The sequence below is a fragment of the Ranitomeya imitator genome, chromosome 2, assembly GCF_032444005.1.
Source record: "Ranitomeya imitator isolate aRanImi1 chromosome 2, aRanImi1.pri, whole genome shotgun sequence".
NCBI lineage: Eukaryota > Metazoa > Chordata > Amphibia > Anura > Dendrobatidae > Ranitomeya > Ranitomeya imitator.
In genome coordinates this window covers 281,554,971-281,574,889 of record NC_091283.1, presented here as the reverse complement: position 1 = coordinate 281,574,889, position 19,919 = coordinate 281,554,971, and the positions used below count along the sequence as shown (strand labels likewise).

Genomic DNA, 19,919 nt, shown 5'->3' with positions numbered 1-19,919 from the left:
CTGTGGCGGGATAGTTGTGGGGGTACAGTAAGGTCATCATACTGTGCATGTGGAGGAATCACTGTGGGGGTCATAGTGTTTGCGAGGCACCTTTGTTGGCATCATACTTTAAGGGGGCAATGAAAGAGGAATCTGGGGGCTTCAATAGGAGGAAAATTACTTTGTAATGGCAGCAAAGTTATGAGATATGTACGTATGTGACCCAGACAATTTTTTTTTTTGGGGGGGGGAGCAAGGGGAACAATAAGAGCTTGTGCTTTGGAGCCCCATGATCTCTTTGCACGCCCTGGTGCAGGATGCATTGTCATTTTCAAATACGTCTCTGCTGGAGGGCCGATTGCCCATAACTTACACACCACGTCCAATGTTACACCTCGGTACATACAGGCACTCAGCCATTTTTCTCCTGAGCGTCGGTTGCGCTCGTCACCATTCCCGCTCTCACATCCCTTACTCAACCCAATAGGAAGGCCCCTGCTATTAGCTCCGAACTCCAGACAGCCCTGTGTGCGAGGCTTGTGATTGGCTAAGCGTTTTGGGAGGAGGCGTGGTCTGTTGGGGAAGACGCGCCATTTACCAGGTTAGTGCAGTGGTGGCTTGTTGATGTTCAGACTGCAGGTTGTTCCATGTGGTGTGTGGACGGTGCTGCATGGTGGACATGTCTGACTAGTTTGTGCCTGGTAGTGGCCACGTTGGAGCGGCCCAGAGTTTTGTAGGCGTGTGCCAGAGATAATAGGTTGGCAATCAGTGTCTTCCTACAGGACCACCGCTCTGCAGCCATCACTCTGTGTCTGTATGCTTGTGCCAAGCCTGCCATTGCCATTATTGATCCTTGTTCGGGATTCTTCTGTGAGGTTTTTGTATGTGTGTGTGATAACGCTGACATCCTTGTATTTGGACATCTTTTTTTCTATTTTTCTAAATTAAAATGTCCAGATTGAACCAGATTTATTCCTACCGATTTAAAAAAAATTACTCTGGGGAGGAGGGGCGCCATTCTGCCCTTCACCTCAGGCAGCACTGAGGCTATGTTCACACCTGGGTTCAGCCAACACTTATCTTATGTGTATGGGGCTGTTAGTATTACACTGACAGGTAGTGATGATATTCGGCACTACAGTAGTACAGTGCATCACTGGATCCATCAGAGGCTCGTATGTTGTATGATCGCACTAATCAGAACTGTTTAAGAAAAGGTTAAAAAAGGTTTAAAGTGAAAAAAAAAATCACAGTTTGTAGAAGGGAAGTGCTCCAAAATGTATCTTTACGTAGAGATGTTTTTAGTGATATATAATTCCCCCAGATGTGCTCAGTAGCCCCCTCCTCAAGCTGGTATATCAGGTTTCATTTAGGACTTAGGGAATGTACCTTTGCCAGTGGACAATAGACTGGTGACCTCATCCCCACACACCTGGGGCTGGACACACCTCTTCTAACTGGACATAAAAGGCACAAGACACATGTGCTCTGGCTCTTTTTGCCTTGCTGTTTTTCCTGGGACGATCATGGACGTACATGGTGGCTTAAGTATTCTCTGTATCCCCTTTTCTTACTAGGCCCTGTAACCTCTTAGGCCTTAGGGTTAGTAAGCTATAGATTGGGAGGGCTGATATTGTATGTGTGATTTGGGTAATTGGGCAGTTAATTGTGGGTTTTTTATATTGTGTGATATTGTTGTGATATTACTGGTTATTGTGGGTTATTACTGTGTGATATTGTTGGGATATCGTTGTATACTGGAGTGCTAATACTGTATCAAAGTTGCAATATCCATATATTTGTATATATATAGATTTATAGTCGGCAGCTTGGAAATAAATATATATGTATGTAATAGACTGCAGACTTGTGTGTGTGTATAATAAATATACTTCATTGTTACACTGTTTTTTTCTCAGTTAGTATGTAGTATAAGGATAAGATAACGTTGAGGCAAATTAAGTGGATATTAGTTATTAATAGTCAAGTTTGGAGTTAATAGTTAATATTGGACTTCAATAGAGGTGTAGGGAGAGTTCCTCTTTTGGTATCAGTATTATTAGGGGGTAACCCTGTCTCTTTTCAATGGCGAGCTACAGGCCCTGTTTAGATTTTGTTTAACATGTTTTGCTGTGTGAGTTTCTGGTCGTCAGTGAACTGATCAGGCCGGAGGGCCGTGGACAGATTACATTGATACAGGGTGAACTGTTGTGTAATTCTGTGCATTCAGAGCGTTGATAGTTCAGACGGGTGACGCAGATTTTCAATACAAGCTATACATGGAACAAAATCAGTAACAGAGAACCAGACTTCCGATTTTTAACGTTTTTCTTTTTCCTTTGCTTGATAATCTTTGAGAGTGTGGGGCGATCTTTACCAGTCCAATCTTCCAAAGAGTCATAGTCTGTTGTGAATTCCGCTCTTGGGCTCCCTCCGGTGGTTGTAAGTGGCACTTTTGTGAGTTCTGCTCTTGGGCTCCCTCTTGTGGTTTCTAGTGGTATGGCTGCTCCTTGGAGTTAGCGGTCATCAGCTGCCTCCACTTATCGTCTCTTCTGCTCGGCTATTTAGGTCTGGCTCTTTCTTCAGCCAGTGCCACTTGTAAATGGTTTCTGGTTGGATTCACATCTCTTTGGAGTTCCCTGTTATCCTGACCAGTTCAGCTAAGATAAGTTTTTGCTTGCTCTTTTCTGTCCATAGATTGTGGACTTTTCCATTCTGTGCTTTCTATGTTTGTCCAGGTTATCAGTGTGAATTAATTCTGTCTTGCTGGAAGCTCTGGGAGGCAGATTTGCCCTCCACACCTTTAGTCAGGTGTGGAGATTTTTAGTAAACTCTGCGTGGATTGTTGTAGTGTTTTATACTGACCGCACAGTATTCCATCCTGTCCTTTCTATTTAGCTAGACTGGCCTCCTGTGCTCATCCTGGTTTCATTCTGTGTATGTCTTTTCCCTCTCCACTCACAGTCATTATTTGTGGGGGGCTAATCTATCCTTTGGGGATTTTCTCTGAGGCAAGATAGCTTTCATGCTTCTTTCTTTTGGGTAGTTAGCTCTTAGGCTGTGACGAGATGCCTAGGGAGAGTTAGGAGCATTCCACGGCTACTTCTAGTGTTGTGTTGAGCTTAGGGACTGCGGTCAGTACAGTTACCACTTCCTTCAGAGCTCGTTCCATGTTGCTCCTAGACCACCATATCATAACATAGTCATTCTCAAGGTAAAGTCCAGCTGGTCAGGAAAATGTGTTCAAGAGGTAAAAGGACCTTTTTCAAGTAGCAGAGAAGGGACAAGGAGGATGACCAAGATGGCTTCAGGAAGAGTGAGTATGGACTTATCAACCCTTAAAAGATTAGCAAAGCACAGTAGGTGCAATGTGATTGCAATCATAACAGGATTTGTTAGTTGTTGGTTTTTTGCTGTTTTCTATCAGACCCCCTGTGAAGTAATTGAGGTTTATTTACTGTTACTTTTTTTTAGCTCCATTTTATCATAGAATTCATAATAATAAGAGTAACACAGATCGCAGGATAATAGAGTCACATCCATGGATGCTCTGATTTGTTGCTTGAACTAAGATAGGTAGGGAGGTGTGTGTTCACCTAGGCCTTGAAGTTCAGCTATAAAATTGACTTTGTTTGTTTTCCTGTGCATCTTAAATTGGATAAAGGTTGTTGTTACGTGAACTAAGATAGGCCTAGAAGCATGGACAGAAAACGGACATACACGAGGAAGTGTCGTGTTATACTATGTGCTGACCTTGAAGTTTGGACGGATAACATGGTTTTTTTAAGACCTGATGCAGGATACAACTAAAGTCAGTGTACCTTAGTTTTTCGTTTAGTTTTCCTAGGGTAATTGACTAGGATCAAACTATAAGAAAATTGCATTCATTTTGTGGGTTTCAGGAGAGTTTAGGCATTAGCTATTTACTGGGCAGCTCAAGAAAGGTTAACGGGGGAGGTCACCCTGAAGTAAAACTATAAATAATGAGTGAGTTTGGGGGGACAGGGAAGCATCAAATAAGGATGCTTATTAACTGCACTGGGAGATCTCCCAGAGCGTATTGTTCCTTTTGTCCCATTTTAGGTATCTATGTAGAAGAGCACCTATCACTCCAGAGAAGAAGTCTTGACCTTTGCCCAGATGCCCCTGAGAGACTGCAGAACACCCCACTTATGTTTGGTGTCGAGCTGAAACATCTCCTCTCAGATCTCAGCCATGAGGAGGAGACTGTAATAAAACCCAACGCCACTTCGTCCTGTCATTTTCCTCCTGGTCATTATTTTATATATATTGGACTGTTATTATCTGCAGGAGAACCAAAAGACTGGACACCCAACTGCACGGAAGTCAGGCTGAACATCATTAACTCAGAAGGAGGTTAAGGACATAAGAAAAATCCAGTCATTTACCTCCAATCCAATATATATTACTGTGTAGAAATTCCATATGTGTGCATACAGACACTTTAGATGTAAGTCCAGGACTACCTGTATTTTGACATACGCAGTAAGTGTTCATGTGAAGTTGTTCATGCATTTACAGACAGTAGATAACTCCCAACTGTACGTGCATCAATGATCTTCATGTGCATTATGGATCAGTAGCTGCCATGCTATTTTAGCTTAAAGGGGTTGTCCACTACTTTCAATTAACCCCCTGATCAATTGTGCAAATACCTTCCGTTGCCATTTTCGCCTGTGAGCGGCGCTATGCAGGCGGCTGAGTCCGAGTCACGTGACCCACCAGGCTGCAGCCACCGCTTATTTCCGCCGGCGTCACGTCAATTTCCAGACTCTGGAAATTGACGTGACGTCATGAGCAGGCATGACCAGCCTCACAGTCAGCAGTCACTCATCAAGAGTGACAGGGCTGTGGGCGGCATGGGGGCTGCAGGGATGTGCTGGGGGCAGGCGGGGCTAGGCAGGGATGTGTGGGCGGGGCTAGGCAGGGATGATTGTGCGGGTGCCGGGGGTCTGCGTGCCGGTATGTGCGGGGGGTGTTGGGGTCTGCGGTGGGTCTGCTGGCGGTGCTGGGGTCTGTTGCGGGGAGGTGCGATGGTGGTGGCGGCGGGGGTGTCTGTGTGCAGGCATCGTCCGATGGGACTACAAGTCCCATCGGGCTCTGCCTGCTACAGTGACAGTAAGTGACACATTAGCCAATGATGGGACAGTAGTAGTCCCATCATCCGGCTAATGTGTTAAATGTAAAAAAAACATGCACAAAGAAGAAACAGACTAGGTCCTATAAAAAGGGGATCACCACAATATGTATATGGCAAAAGTATAAACACAGCTTTATTGAAATACACACAAAAAAGGGTAACAAACACAAACATTTAAAAACATTTAAAAAGCATAATGATGCTATACACAACAGCCCCTAGTACGGCCGTACCCCACATTGGACTCAAACAATATAGCTACATATACAATATGTTATCACACAAACCAACCTGGCCATAATGTGGTACATGTAGGCCAAACTACCTTGGCACTCCCCCGGATAATACAAATGGGGCGGCACGGTGGCGCAGTGGTTAGCACTGCAGCCTTGCAGCGCTGGAGTCCTGGGTTCAAACCCCACCAAGGACAACATCTGCAAAGAGTTTGTATGTTCTCTCCGTGTTTGCGTGGGTTTCCTCCGGGCACTCCGGTTTCCTCCCACATTCCAAAGACATACTGATAGGGAATTTAGATTGTGAGCCCCATCGGGGACAGTGATGATAATGTGTGCAAAACTGTACAGCGCTGCGGAATATGTTAGCGCTATATAAAAATAAAGATTATTATTATTATTATATGTGCAAAACACTGATAGTAAATTAAAGGATATATGTAGCAGTAGCAAACTGTGAAGCTCCACCAATATATCAATCCCTGCGCTCCAGGTTAAAAATAAAGAACCAAACCGCACAAACCTGCCTAGAAAATAAGAAAAGTGTGCATAAAGCTGTACACAATACCAGGTATCAGAGGCTATTAGCCAGCAGCGCAGTCGCTTGTAATATACGGCCCACAATCTGCCACGACGCTGTTGAGAAAGTAACACCAGGAGAATTTGAGGCCACAGGTAAACCAGAGGCAGTCAATATATATTACCCAAAGCACATAATGCCTAAGCCTGTTACGCCTCAGAAGAGTCCTAATGTGGGCTACTAAGAGACCCAACGCGTATCGCCACCACACAGGGTGGCTTCGTCAGGGGTAATCTAAAGACTAAGTGCTTGCCCCTTAAATATACAATAATTAAATAACATTACCATAATCAGCTGTGTTGCTGCTTGTCGGCCGCATGGAGTATTCCAAGTCGCACCATAATGGACCTCCTCCCCCATATGCGCATGCGTCGTGGCAGATTGTGGGCCGTATATTACAAGCGACTGCGCTGCTGGCTAATAGCCTCTGATACCTGGTATTGTGTACAGCTTTATGCACACCTGTCTTTTCTTATTTTCTAGGCAGGTTTGTGCGGGTTGGTTCTTTATTTTGAACCTGGAGCGCAGGGATTGATATATTGGTGTGAGCTTCACAGTTTGCTACTGCTACATATATCCTTTAATTCACCATCAGTGTTTTGTACATATTTGTATTATCCGGGGGAGTGCCAAGGTAGTTTGGCCTACATGTACCACATTATGGCCAGGTTGGTTTGTGTGATAACATATTGTATATGTAGCTATATTGTTTGAGTCCAATGTGGGGTACGGCCGTACTAGGGGCTGTTGTGTATAGCATCATTATGCTTTTTAAATGTTTTTAAATGTTTATGTGTTTGTTACCCTTTTTTGTGTGTATTTCAATAAAGCTGTGTTTATACTTTTGCCATATACATATTGTGGTGATCCCCTTTTTATAGGACCTAGTCTGTTTCTTCTTTGTGCATGTTCATTACTGTGCAGGTCCTGGTGGTATCCCACGGTCCGTGGTGCCCCCTTATTACTAATTTGCAGAATGTAAAAAAAACCACATACACATATACAGTACATACATATAACACACACCATGTGACATGTAACATGTGACATCATGCGGCAACATACGCCATGCAATGACATGCGACATGTGACAACATGCACCATGCGACATGCAACATACGACATGCAACGTGACATGCGCCATGCGATGACATGTGACAACATGCGACGACATGCACCATGCGATGACATGCGACAACATGCGATGACATGCAACATGCGGCGACATGCAACATACTACATGCAACATGTGACAACATGCAACATGTGGCATGCACCATGCGATGACATGTGACAACATGCACCATGCAACATGCGATGACATGTGACAACATGCACCATGCGACATGCACCATGCGATGACATGCGGTGGCATGCAACATGCACATGCGACATGCACCATGCGGCGACATGCAACATGTGACAACATGCACCATGCGACAACATACAACATGCATAATGCGACATGTGACATGCAACAACATGCACCATGCGACGACATGCGACATGCACCATGCGACAACATGCGACATATGACATGCAACATGCGATGACATGTGACATGCAGCATGCAATGACATATGACATGCGACGACATGCAACATGTGACATGCGATGACATGCAGCATGCACCATGCGACAACATGCAGCGACATGCAACATGCGACGACATGCGCCATGCAACATGCACCATGTGGCGACATGCAACATGCGACGACATGCACCATGCAACATATGCCATGCAACATGCAATGACATGTGACATGCAGCATGCAATGACATGTGACATGCGATGACATGCAACATGCGATGACATGCAGCATGCGACATGCAATGACATGCGGCGACATGCAACATGCGGTGACATGCAACGACATGCACCATGCGACATGCAACATATGACATGCAACATGCGATGACATGAGACATGCAGCATGCAATGATATATGACATGCAACGACATGCAACATGTGACATGCGACAACATGCACCATGTGGCGACATGCGATGACATGCAACATGCAACATATGCCATGCAACATGCAATGACATGTGACATGCAGCATGCAATGACATGCAACGACATGCAACATGTGGCGACATGCAACATGCGATGACATGCAAGGACATGCGACGACATGCAACTTGCGACGACATGCAACATGCCACATACAGTACATACATACAACATACATACAGACATACAGTACATATAATATAGAGTACATACTCACCATCACTTGTCACCTTGATCCCTGAAGCCAGTGTCATCTGTAAAAAATATTAAAATAAACAACCAATATACTCCCAGTCCGCAGAAATCCAATTAAAACGAGTGTCCCTCGACGATCTCCCGTGGAGAGCAGGAGCATCAGCTGATGCGACCGCTCTCCAGGAATACAATTATGGAAGGTATCCTTCCACAATGTATTCCTCACAATGTATTCCTACGTCCCTGTGAGAAAATAGACCCTAGTCTCACTTTATGCCATTGCTGTGTGAGAAATTTTCCCAGGCAACAATTGCCATAAAGTGAGACTTTGTCCTAAGGTAACCTCTCAGTGATGCACTGCAGGAGCCATTGTCTCCTGTCAGTGTGTCACTGAGGGTCCTATAGAGCAGTGACATCACCCGATGTCACTGTTCTATAGGGAAGATCGTCGTGGGACACTCGTTATTAATTGGACTACGGCGGACAGGTAGTATACGGTTTATTATTTAACGTTTTTTGCAGGCGCTGAAGTATGGTAAGTATGGTTAAATGAAGAATATTAAAATACTTTTTTCCTAATGTGTGTTTTATTAACCCTTTATTAGTATTGGATTAATAGTGGATAGGGGTCTTATTGACGCCTCTCTTTTATTAACCCGGCTTAATGTCACCTTACAATAGCAAGATGACATTAACCCCTTATTACCCCATATCCCACTGCTACACGGGAGTGGGAAGAGAGAGGCTAGGTGCCGGATTTGGCGCATCTTACAGATGCGCCATTTCCGGGGCGGCTGCGGGCTGGTATTTGTAGGGGGGGGCAATATCCATGGCCCCTCTCTAGGCTAAGAATATCAGCCCGCAGCTGTCTGCGTAGCCTTTCTGGCTATAAAATATAGGGGGACCCCACGTCATTTTTTGGGGGGGTACCCCTATTTTAATAGCCAGTAAAGTCTACGCACACAGCTGCGGGCTGATATTCATAGCAGGCTACAAATATTGTCCCACGGCCGTCGGCTTTCCCCCTCTGGTGCAGAAAATTGCGCGGGAGCCCACGCCGTTTTTGTCCTTTTTTTTATTAAATTAAACGCTCATTCCTGAATTGGGTTAATGTATTATACATGAAACCAAAGGCCCGCATAATAGTAAACGGCTCCATCTCTGAGCCCTTTTTATTATATAGGGGAACCCGTCAAGGGTGTCCCCTTTCCCCAGCCCTATTTGCTCTAGCAATAGAGGCATTGGCAATACGCCTCCGATCTTCCCCCGGTATTGAGGGTATAAATATAGCGGATCGCATTGATACTATTGGTTTATACGCTGATGACATGATAGTATTCATGGATAACACGGAAGAGACGTTACCGAGGGTAATTACTACCATAGATAGATTTAGTGGGTTCTCAGGCCTATATATTAACTGGGATAAATCTGCTCTAATGCCTCTCTCTCAGTCCCCAGCATCTAATCTCAATACTCTTTCCTCGTTGCCCATAGTATCTAACTTTAAGTACTTGGGTATATATATGTCTCAACATAGTGGGTCAGACTTACAACTCAATATTCTCCCTCTGCTGGATTACGCTAAATTAAAATTTGCGTCTTGGAGCAAGATTCCATTATCTGTAGCAGGTCGTATTAACCTCATTAAAATGATATTGCTCCCTAAATTTAACTATTGTCTCCAACATAGTGCAGTAACTGTGCCGAAGTTTTTCTTCACCAACTTAAACTCTCAGGTTGCTTCGTTCATATGGGGAAAAAGCAGGCCTAAGCTTAAATTAACTACTTTGCAGAGATCTAAGCAGGGGGGAGGAGCGGCGTTGCCTGATTTTTTTCTATACTATCTGGCAGGACAGGCGAGGGCACTAAGTAAATGGATGCCTCATAACTACCTCCCTAATTCTGAGAGTCATCTGGTTAGTTCTGTTAGCGCTAAATGTCCATTGGGCCTTTTGGAGTCGGGGAAAATAAACGCTCCCCGCATGTTACCTATGCTCCGACTGGCACGATCAGCCTGGAGGCAGATTAAAAAAGTTATTGGATTTGGAGATATTATTGCTGAAATGCCTTTATGGGACAATGGTTATTTCCCCATGTTGATAGATCATCCATCTGCAGGTTTTTGGATTTCCAACGGGGTTTTCTCGGTGGGGGATTTATACGATCAGGGGGTCTTTATGTCTTTTGAACAGTTGCAGGCTAAATATGCTTTTCCAAGATCTCAATTTTTCCGCTATCTGCAACTTAGAACAGCTATTCAGTCATATATTAGAAATGTGGGAGCAAACCGCAACATCTCATCTTTGCCACTGATAAGCATTCTTAAATCACAGGGACCTCAAGGTCTTATTTCATCTTTGTACACATATTTGTTGTCAATGGGAGTGAATTCGGCCATAGACTTGGTTAAGGGCAAATGGGAGGGACTTATCCCCGATATGCAGAGTGAAGCGTGGGAGGACGTTCTTGACTCTCCCCTTAAAGTATCCCCGTCAATTAATAACAAGATGACCCAGTTATATATAATTCATCAGTCATATCTGACCCCAGTGAGACTTTTTCGGATGGGTCGATACTCGACGTCGGAATGCCTGCGTTGCCACTCACCAGATGCTGACTTCATACACATGATATGGCAGTGCCCAATTATTTTTCAATATTGGAGGGAGGTAACGTCGTTATTGACCTCACTACTATCAATCCCGGTTCCTCTTGAACCTCTGGTTTGTCTGTTTGGAGTGTGGGATGAGGAGGCTTGGGAACATTATGTTGGGATCTTTTTACGTGAAGTATTATGTTTGGCACGAAAGATGTTAGCGTTGCGATGGATGGGAAGGTCACCCCCCACACTTAGGTCCTGGGTTGAGCTGGTGAACACAATTGTCCCATATGAACGCACACTCTACCAGAATAGGGGTTGCCCGGGCAAATTCAATAAAATCTGGGATAGGTGGAATGCCTCCCATCTCACTTTGTGATTTAACCAATTGATAAGGATACAGTTTATTTGACCTCTTGTTCTGCAGATATTGCGCAATAGAGAGTATAATGTTACTGCAATAAGGCGAAGTAGTAGTAGCTTTGGAGGCTTAGTCTAGTTTGGTTTAGTTTAGTTGTAGTTTAGGAACTTTGCATACTGACAGTTCCATAATTTTATGTATATGTCTTCTTTTGTATATATACAAATGATTGATATATGTATGCTCTGATGTCTTTTCCTTTCTTGCGAATGTAACCGTGCAAGTTAATAACAAAGACAAACATTTATATTGTATTTTATTTGTGATCAATAAATAAACGAATTAAAAAAAAAAATTAAACGCTCATTAAGGCCTTTTTCACATTTGCGTCGGTATGGGTCCGTCGCTATGAGTCGGGCCGACGTACTGACGCACGTTGTGAAATTTGTGCACAACGTGGGCAGCGGATGCAGCTTTTCAATGCATCCGCTGCCCATTCTGAAGTCCGGGGAGGAGGGGGCGGAGTTTTGGCTGCGCATGCGCGGTAGAAAATGGCGGACGCTACGGACAAAAAACGTTCACTTGAATGTTTTTTCGTGCCAACGGTCCGCCAAAACACGACGGATCCATTGCACGAGGGATGCGACGTGTGGCCATCCATCGCGATCCGTCGCTAATACAAGTCTATGGGTAAAAAACGCTTCCTGCGAGCACATTTGCAGGATCCTGTTTTTTTCCCAAAAAGACGGATTGCGACGGATTGCTAAAAACGCAAGTGTGAAAGTAGCCTTAGAAACATTGGCCTTTCTATTATATATCTATGGATATATCTATCCATAGATATATTTATAGATAAATATATCTATAGATACATAGAAGTATCTATCCATATATCTGGCTGCTTTCACACATCAGGTTTTTGCCGTCAGGCACAATCCGGCGAGTTTTGTAAAAAAACGGATCCATTTTTTCCTGCCAAATCCATTTTTTCTCATAGAGTTGTATTAGCGTCGGATTGCGCCTGATGGCCACACGTTTCATCCATTTTTTGCCAGATCCATCAAAAAAGCTGTTTCCGCCGGACGGAAAATACATACAGAGGAACGTTTTTTCTGTCTGGCAAAAAAACGCACAGCGACGGATATGGCAAAAAATGTATAAAACTGAGATGTGAAATGATGAATCCGGCCTACGAAACCGTTTTTTCATGCATGTTTCCATTCAAATCATGCACATTTTCCGTTTATTTATTTCCAAAAACTGCATCAAAACCGCGCAAAAACAGCATCAAAACTGCACCAAAACTGCACCAAAAACTGCACCAAAACTGCACCAAAAACTGCATCAAAACCTGGTGCAGTTTTGGTGCGGTTTTGACGCAGTTTTTGGTGCGGTTTTTGATGCAATTCTTGGTGCGGTTTTGATGCAGGTTTTGGTGCAGTTTTGATGGAGTTTTTGGTGCGTTTTTGATGCAGTTTTGGTGCAGTGTTGATGCAATTTTGGTGCGGTTTTAATGTGTTTTTTATGCCGTTTTTGCGCGGTTTTGATGCATTTTTAATTCGCTTTTGGTGCGGTTTTTGCGCGGTTTTTATGCATTTTGGTGCGTTTTTGACAGCTAAATAAAGATGTATTATTGAACAAAAAAAAAAGATTTGTGAGGTCATTATTGTCCAACATCCTCTTTTACATTTGTCCAACCCACACTCCATTACACACACAGATAGATAGATGAAATGGACAGACAGATCTACATATAGATAGATCTATAGATGCATACATTTATCTATTCCTATATCTATCTATAGATATATCTGGATAGATATATCTATTGATAGATGTATGGATAGTGTAGGGTGTGTGTCCACTGTCCAGATTACATCCGAATTAGCTGCTGATTGGATGCTACGTACTTGTAGTCCCACCGGATGATGCCTGCACACACACCCCAAAAGACCCCCTGCACAGCCCCGCACAGACCCGAACAGCCAGGCACCCACCCGAAAAGCCCCGCACACACCCGAACAGCCAGGAACCTACCCGAAAAGCCCCGCGCACACCCGAACAGTCCCGCACACACCCGAACAGCCCCGCACACACCCGAACAGCTCGCAGACCCAGCACACACATACATGCACATAGTCACTGCCCACATTCCGCCCACACACTTCCCTCCTCCCGAACTGCAGTGTTTCTCGGACCCTCATCCGCAGCAAAACTGTAGATCTTTTTTACATCTGCAGTTTTGCTGCGGATGTGCCCGACTCAATGAAAGTCTAAGGGTATGTGTCCACTTTCAGGATGGCCGGTGGTTTGGACGGAGTGGCAAACCCACTCCGCTCTAAGCTCCGCCCCCTTCTGTGACGCGATGATGCCGGATGAGTTCATTGCACACATCCGGCATCATCGAACCCCACACGTAGGGCCCTATGATATACCTTGCGGCGCAGCGTCGCCGCAAGGTATATGGACATGCTGCGATCTATAAAGATGCGCATGTCCGGAATCGCAGGACCGCCGGGTGCGTGTTATCACGCACAGTGGAGACGGGATTTGATAGAATCCCCTCCACTATGCTGTAACATCTGAACGCTGCGTGTTTGACGCTGCGGCTCAGCACAGCGTCAAACACGCAGCGTTTCCTGAACGTGGACACATACCCTAAGGGTGCAGAAACGCTGCAGTTCCGCACAAAAGAAGTGACATGCTGCGAGAAAAAAAAGCTGCGTTTCGGTGCGGCTTTTTCTGCAGAATGTGCACAACTAGTCTGCGGCTCCCATAGACTTACATTGGTTGTGCACTACACTGCGGATTTGATGCAATTCTGTACGGCAAAAAACGCTGCAGATCTGCAATTAAATCCGCAACGTGTGCACACAGTCTTAGCATTTAGTGAACCTAGCAAAAAGGCCAAGCAAAAAACAAGTGTGGGATTGCAGTTTATTTGCAATTTCATCGCACTTTGAATTTTTTTCACATTTTCTGTTACACGACATGGTAAAACCAATGGTGTCGTTCAAAAGTAGAACTTGTTCCGCAAAAAATAAGCCCTCACATGGCCATATTGACGGAAACATTATGGCTCTAGAAAGAAGGGGAGCGATAAACAAAAAAAGCTCCAGGGGTGAAGGGGTTTAGAAACATGGATATGGACATATCTATGGAAATAGATATATGGATATATAGATATATCTGTATGTATTCATCTATCTATTTGTTATCTATCCATGTGTAATGGAGTGTGGTTTGGACAAATGTAAAAGAGGAGTTGGACAGAAATGACATCACAAATCTTTTTGAAGAGAGAGGAGGGAGAGGAGGGAGGGGTTTGGGTGTGTTTTGGAGTGGGTGTGCCAGGTGCAGAGTTACAGGCGATTGCAATGCATCATGGAACTTGTAGTATTAGAGCACAATAACTCAGGAGAAAGGAAGTTGTCGATTAACCCCATGAGAGCTGGATCTAGCACTAACGATGTGCTGCTACTGCATGATAAAAGGTAATATTGCTAAAATAAACACAGTAGATGTTTTCAGTGGCACATAATAGCAAGATTTAAGAAAAAAAAGTTATAGTAGTGCACAACTTCTTTAAGTCTCTATATGCATTATGGAATTGTAATATATGTGTTTTGTGTGAATGGGGAAAAAGAGTGAGGTTCTCTAGGACAGGTCCCCACAGCTTCTAAGTTATTTGCCACTTTAACCCTAGCAAAGGTGAAGGGATGGATTGAATGTCGGTTAGAATTAGACGGTGTTCTTCCCGCAGTCTACTTAGGTATTGTGACATCACTCCCTACTCCAGAAATTCTGACCTGCCTAGTAAAGATCTGTGTATCTATCTATGGAGGAACCTCATCAACTATCTTCAATCAAGAATAAAGGAGAAGTGCCTGATGGAAGTCGTGTCTGCTGCATGTCTGATGAAAGTGAAGTCGTGCCTGATGGAATTCGTGCTTCCGTTACAAAAATGAGGCCCATCTACAGACTGACACCCAGCAGTCTCATCAAGCCAGATATACTCAAAATAGAGTAACGTGAAGTCTGCCAGGGTGAAGAGTATGCACAGCATGATGCTGACTGACCTATGGCCTGTAAGGGTGAAGCCATTCCAGAGTCTGACCAGTAAGACGACATTGGGATAGGACGACACCTGAAGACCGGTAAAGACATGACCACAGAGATTATACATAGCAAAAAGACTTTGATAACAAAAGATTTTGATTTTGACAACAAAAAGACGTTGATTAAGATCCAAGAAAGAAGAAGAAGGTTTACTCTGTGGCTAGAGTTGTCGGTTACGGTGAACAGCAGGGAAGAGCTGATGGCCGTGTGGATGATGTCTAGGTACCTAAGTGCAGAATTATGCTTCATTCCATCCTGAACTGTCACTAGTTATAAATGGGGTTGAGTAGGCAAATAAATCCCAGCACTAAACGTCCCTCAATTTTCATAGTCGTGTTCTCGACAACAGGAGGAATGTAGAACGGAAGTATTCCAAAATGTATATCTTTACGTAGAGATGTGTTTAGCGACATATAATTCCCTCACATGTGCTCAGTAGCCCCCTCCTCAAGCTGTTATATCAGGTTTCATTTAGGACTTAGGTAATGTACCTTTGCCAGTGGACAATAGACTGGTGACCTCATCCCCACACACCTGGGGCTGGACACACCTCTTCTAGCTGGACATAAAAGGCACAAGACACATGTGCTCTGGCTCTTTTTTGCCTTGCTGGTTTCCTGGGACGATCATGGACATACGTGGTGGCTTAAGTATACTCTGTATCCCCTTTTCTTATTAGGCCTTGTAACCTCTTAGGCCTTAGGGTTAGTAAGCTATAGATTGGGAGGGCTGATATTGTATGTGTGATTTGGGTAATCGGGCAGTTAATTGTGGGTTTTTTTATATTGTGTGATATTGTTGTGATATTACTGGTTATGGTGGGTTATTACTGTGTGATATTATTGGGATATCACTGTTTACTGGAGTGCTAATACTGTATCAGAGTTGTGATATCTGTATATTTGTAAATATATGTTTATAGTTGCCAGCTTGGGTATAAATATATATATGTATGCTATAGATTGCAGACTTGTGTGTGTATAATAAATATCCTTCATTGTTACACTGTTTTGTCTCAGTTAGTATATAAATTCAACAAATTCTCCATATGTGAAGTAGAAAAACCGAGGTATCCACACAAGATAATAAAATGTACAATATTTTATTAGAAAAAAAATACATTAAAATTTGATTTAGCAGTGGATTCAATCAATACAGAGGGAATCTAAATTAAAAACAAGCAGCAATGGGCAGAAATGAAAAATGCAGACACTGCATAGCACCTGAACTATATGAATATTCCAATACAATTATGATCTTCTATACCCCAATATAGTAATTACAATAAAATACAAAAATACCTGTCTGGTCTTAGGTGCATTTAATTTAAGGTACAGATTTTTTGCATTAAAAGTGATCAATGGATCTACTTATAACCATTAATCTTCAGCACGTTGCACTTTTTTGCGATTTTTGTACATTTTGCTCATACCTTTGATTTCAGTCTTATTGGCTCATGATCGAGCTAATCCCATACAATTACATTTGCTGTTATTTCACATGTTTTTTGGATCATAGGTCTGCAGCATTTTTGTATTGTAATTATTATATTGGGGTATAGAAGATCATAATTGTATTGGAATATTCACGTAGTTCAGGTGCTATGCAGTGTCTGCATTTTTCATTTCTGCCCATTGCTGCTTGTTTTTAATTTAGATTCCCTCTGTATTGATTGAATCCACTGCTAAATCAAATTTTAATGTATTTTTTTCTAAGAAAATATTGTACACTTTATTATCTTGTGGATACCTCGGTTTTTCTCCTTCCCAGATGGAGAATTTGTTGAATTTATGTTGTTATTGAGGTTGTATACATCAGTGAGGGATATTGGTTATTCATTCTCAGTTAGTATATAGTATAAGGATAAGATAACGTTGAGGCATATTAAGATTAAGTGGATATTAATTATTAATAGTCAAGTTTGGCGTTAATAGTTAATATTGGACCTCAATAGAGGTGCAAGGAGGGTTCCCCCTTTGGTACTATAAGTTTTAGTGATTTTGTGGAGGAAGTCCCTTCCTTTATCACAGTTTTTGCAACAAGAAATATCCATCACTATAAGGAACACAGAGTCACTGCACAATGTTAGATGATGCTACTTTGGTAGCATTGTACTGTGTGTAGGGAGATAGCAGTACTATGAGGACAGTATACAGTGTGGGGGAAATGACAGTACTGTGGGAGCATTAAACTGTGCATGGTGAAATGGCGGTACTGGAAGGTTATTCTGTGTGTGGGAGAAAGGTAGTATTGTGAGAATATACTGTGAGGAGGTAATGACGATACTGTGAGAAGATTACTGTATACTGTGGGGGGGGGGATGGCGCTGTCATGGGAACATTATACTGTGTTTGGTGGGATGATGGTACTGTGGGAATATTATACTGTGTCGAGGGAATCGTATTACTGATTATACTGTGTGTGGTGAATTTGTGGTACTGAGAGAACATTATACTGTGTGGGGGGTGGCGGGACCATGGAAATATCTTTTGTGTGAGAGATGTCATCACTGTTTGAACATTATACTATGTGAGGGGCATCATACATACTGCATAAGGGGTTTTTAAAAGGTGTACAGTAGGAGGCGGGAATTCTCAGCAAAGTGCAGCATTTGTACAAGAAGACTGCCATCTGCCATCCAGGCAGGAACCTGAAGAATCAATGGGAAGAGGGAGAATTTCAGCAATGAAGAATTTAGAATGTACTTTGAAGATGCCGTTTAACCCCTTTCTGACCTCGGACGGGATAGTACGTCCGAGGTCAGATCCCCTGCTTTGATGCAGGGCTCCGCGATGAGCCAGCATCAAAGCCGGGACATGTCAGCTGTTTTGCTGTTTTGCGCGCGTGCGCAGATGGAGTGCTCTGCTGCACGGGGCTTCAGGAAAATGGCCGTGGGATGCCGCGCGTGCGCACCAGAGATCGCGGCGGCCATTTTCCCAAAGCCGAGTTTGCATCTCGGCTTTGGGAAAATGGCCGCCGCGATCTCTAATGCGCACGCGCGGCATCCCGCGGCCATTTTCCTGAAGCCCCGTGCAGCAGAGCACTCCATCTGCGCACGCGCGGCCCCAGGAAGATGGCCCCCCCCCCACCGATGCAAGGGATTACAGCGCAGATCGCGCGCTGTGTCTTCACGTGGGCGCAGGGAATTCGGACCTTGGACATGCGCACACCACTACGCCACCAACGGAAAGCTGGGGAAGAAAAGAGCGCTGTGAACACGCCCACCTGACCAGACCAGCCTGATTGACAGGCGAAAACGGCGACTTTGGTAATGTATTTCTCAGCATACATGGGGAATCAGGGTACACTACATACACTATAGTAACGCACAGCGCAGGCCCTATTTAACAGTATTTATAGCTCAATCTGAAAAAACGGGGTGACAGGTTCCCTTTAACTCCTTCAGCACATAGAATGCCGAAAAGAAACTAATGGGTTTCTAGATCATGGAGGAAAGCAATCTCAGTGACACATATCTACCCTCACAGACAGCGCCAGTGATCCTGTCACAGGGGTATTATACAGAAGGAGCATTACACTATGTGGGGGCAAAGAAAGGGGCCCTGTACTAGGAGAACAATCTGTGTCCTCACTTCCTGTCTTCCATAGTTGGGTCGTATGTATCTATTACAGGAGACAGAGCAAACATGTTATGATTCTTATAAAGTGGCAACAAAAACACCAAAAGAGTCTCAGTGCTGAAGGGGTTAATGTCCCCGTGCTCAGTAATGGGGAATCTCCACTTACCTCCACCTGCAGAGCAGCACTCCACATATGGCATTTCTGTGTGCACAGGACCTGTGATGAGGTCACAGGAGGGGAGGAGTCAGGGGTCACATGATCAGGGGCCTCAGTGTATGCAGGACTGCTGTGCTGGTTGTCATGGTGCTGGATGAGGGGAAGTTTCTGTGTGGGGTCAGGAGAGGTTTACAGTGTTTACTGGGTGTAAAGAGTGGACTTGTGTGTGTACGAGGTGTACGGAGCGGACTTGTGTGTGTACGAGGTGTACGGAGCGGACTTGTGTGTGTACGAGGTGTACGGAGCGGACTTGTGTGTGTACGAGGTGTACAGAGCGGACTTGTGTGTGTACGAGGTGTACGGAGCTGAGCTGCATGTGTACGAGGTGTAGGGATCGGAGCCGTGTGTGTATGAAGTGTACGGAGCGGATCCACGTGTGTACGTAGGTGAGCCGTGTGTGTACAAGGTATACGGAGCGGAGCCGTGTGTGTATGAAGTGTGCGGAGCCGTGTGTACGAGGTGTACGGAGCTGAGCTGTGTGTGTACAAGGTGTGCGGAGCTGACTGCATATAACAGAAGTACTGGGTGTACGCTGCGCACAGAGCGGAGCCGTGTGTGATGCTTCGGGTATATAGGCCACAGTGCAGACACTTGCTGAGTGTGAGGAGCGAGTGGAGTGGGATCCCAGTGATAAGAGAATCTCCACTGCTCCCTCCATTGATGCCGTACACAGTGCGCAGCAATGATAAATGTGATCGTGCTCCTTGGATCTGAACAGCGTGACGTTTTGGTGTAATGACCTTTGTCAGACACTTTCTGGATGGGGGCGCTGTGGGCAGGAATATCTTATAGGATGCTGCACAATTTATAAAGCAATTTCTGGAGAATGAGGCGACCCCCAGAGTGTGGCAGGAGATCTCACTTCCGCTTCTCC

The 19,919-nt window shown here is 44.2% G+C and overlaps 1 protein-coding gene across 1 annotated transcript in view; it reads right to left on the bottom strand.

Moving 5' to 3' along the window:
* Window positions 1-19,049, bottom strand: part of LOC138663162 (uncharacterized) — a 92,477-nt gene extending 73,428 nt beyond the window's left edge. The window contains exon 1 of the mRNA XM_069749309.1: window positions 18,995-19,049. The gene's annotated coding sequence lies outside the window, so the exon portion shown is untranslated. The remainder of the gene's footprint in view (window positions 1-18,994) is intronic.
* Window positions 19,050-19,919: the final 870 nt, after the last annotated feature.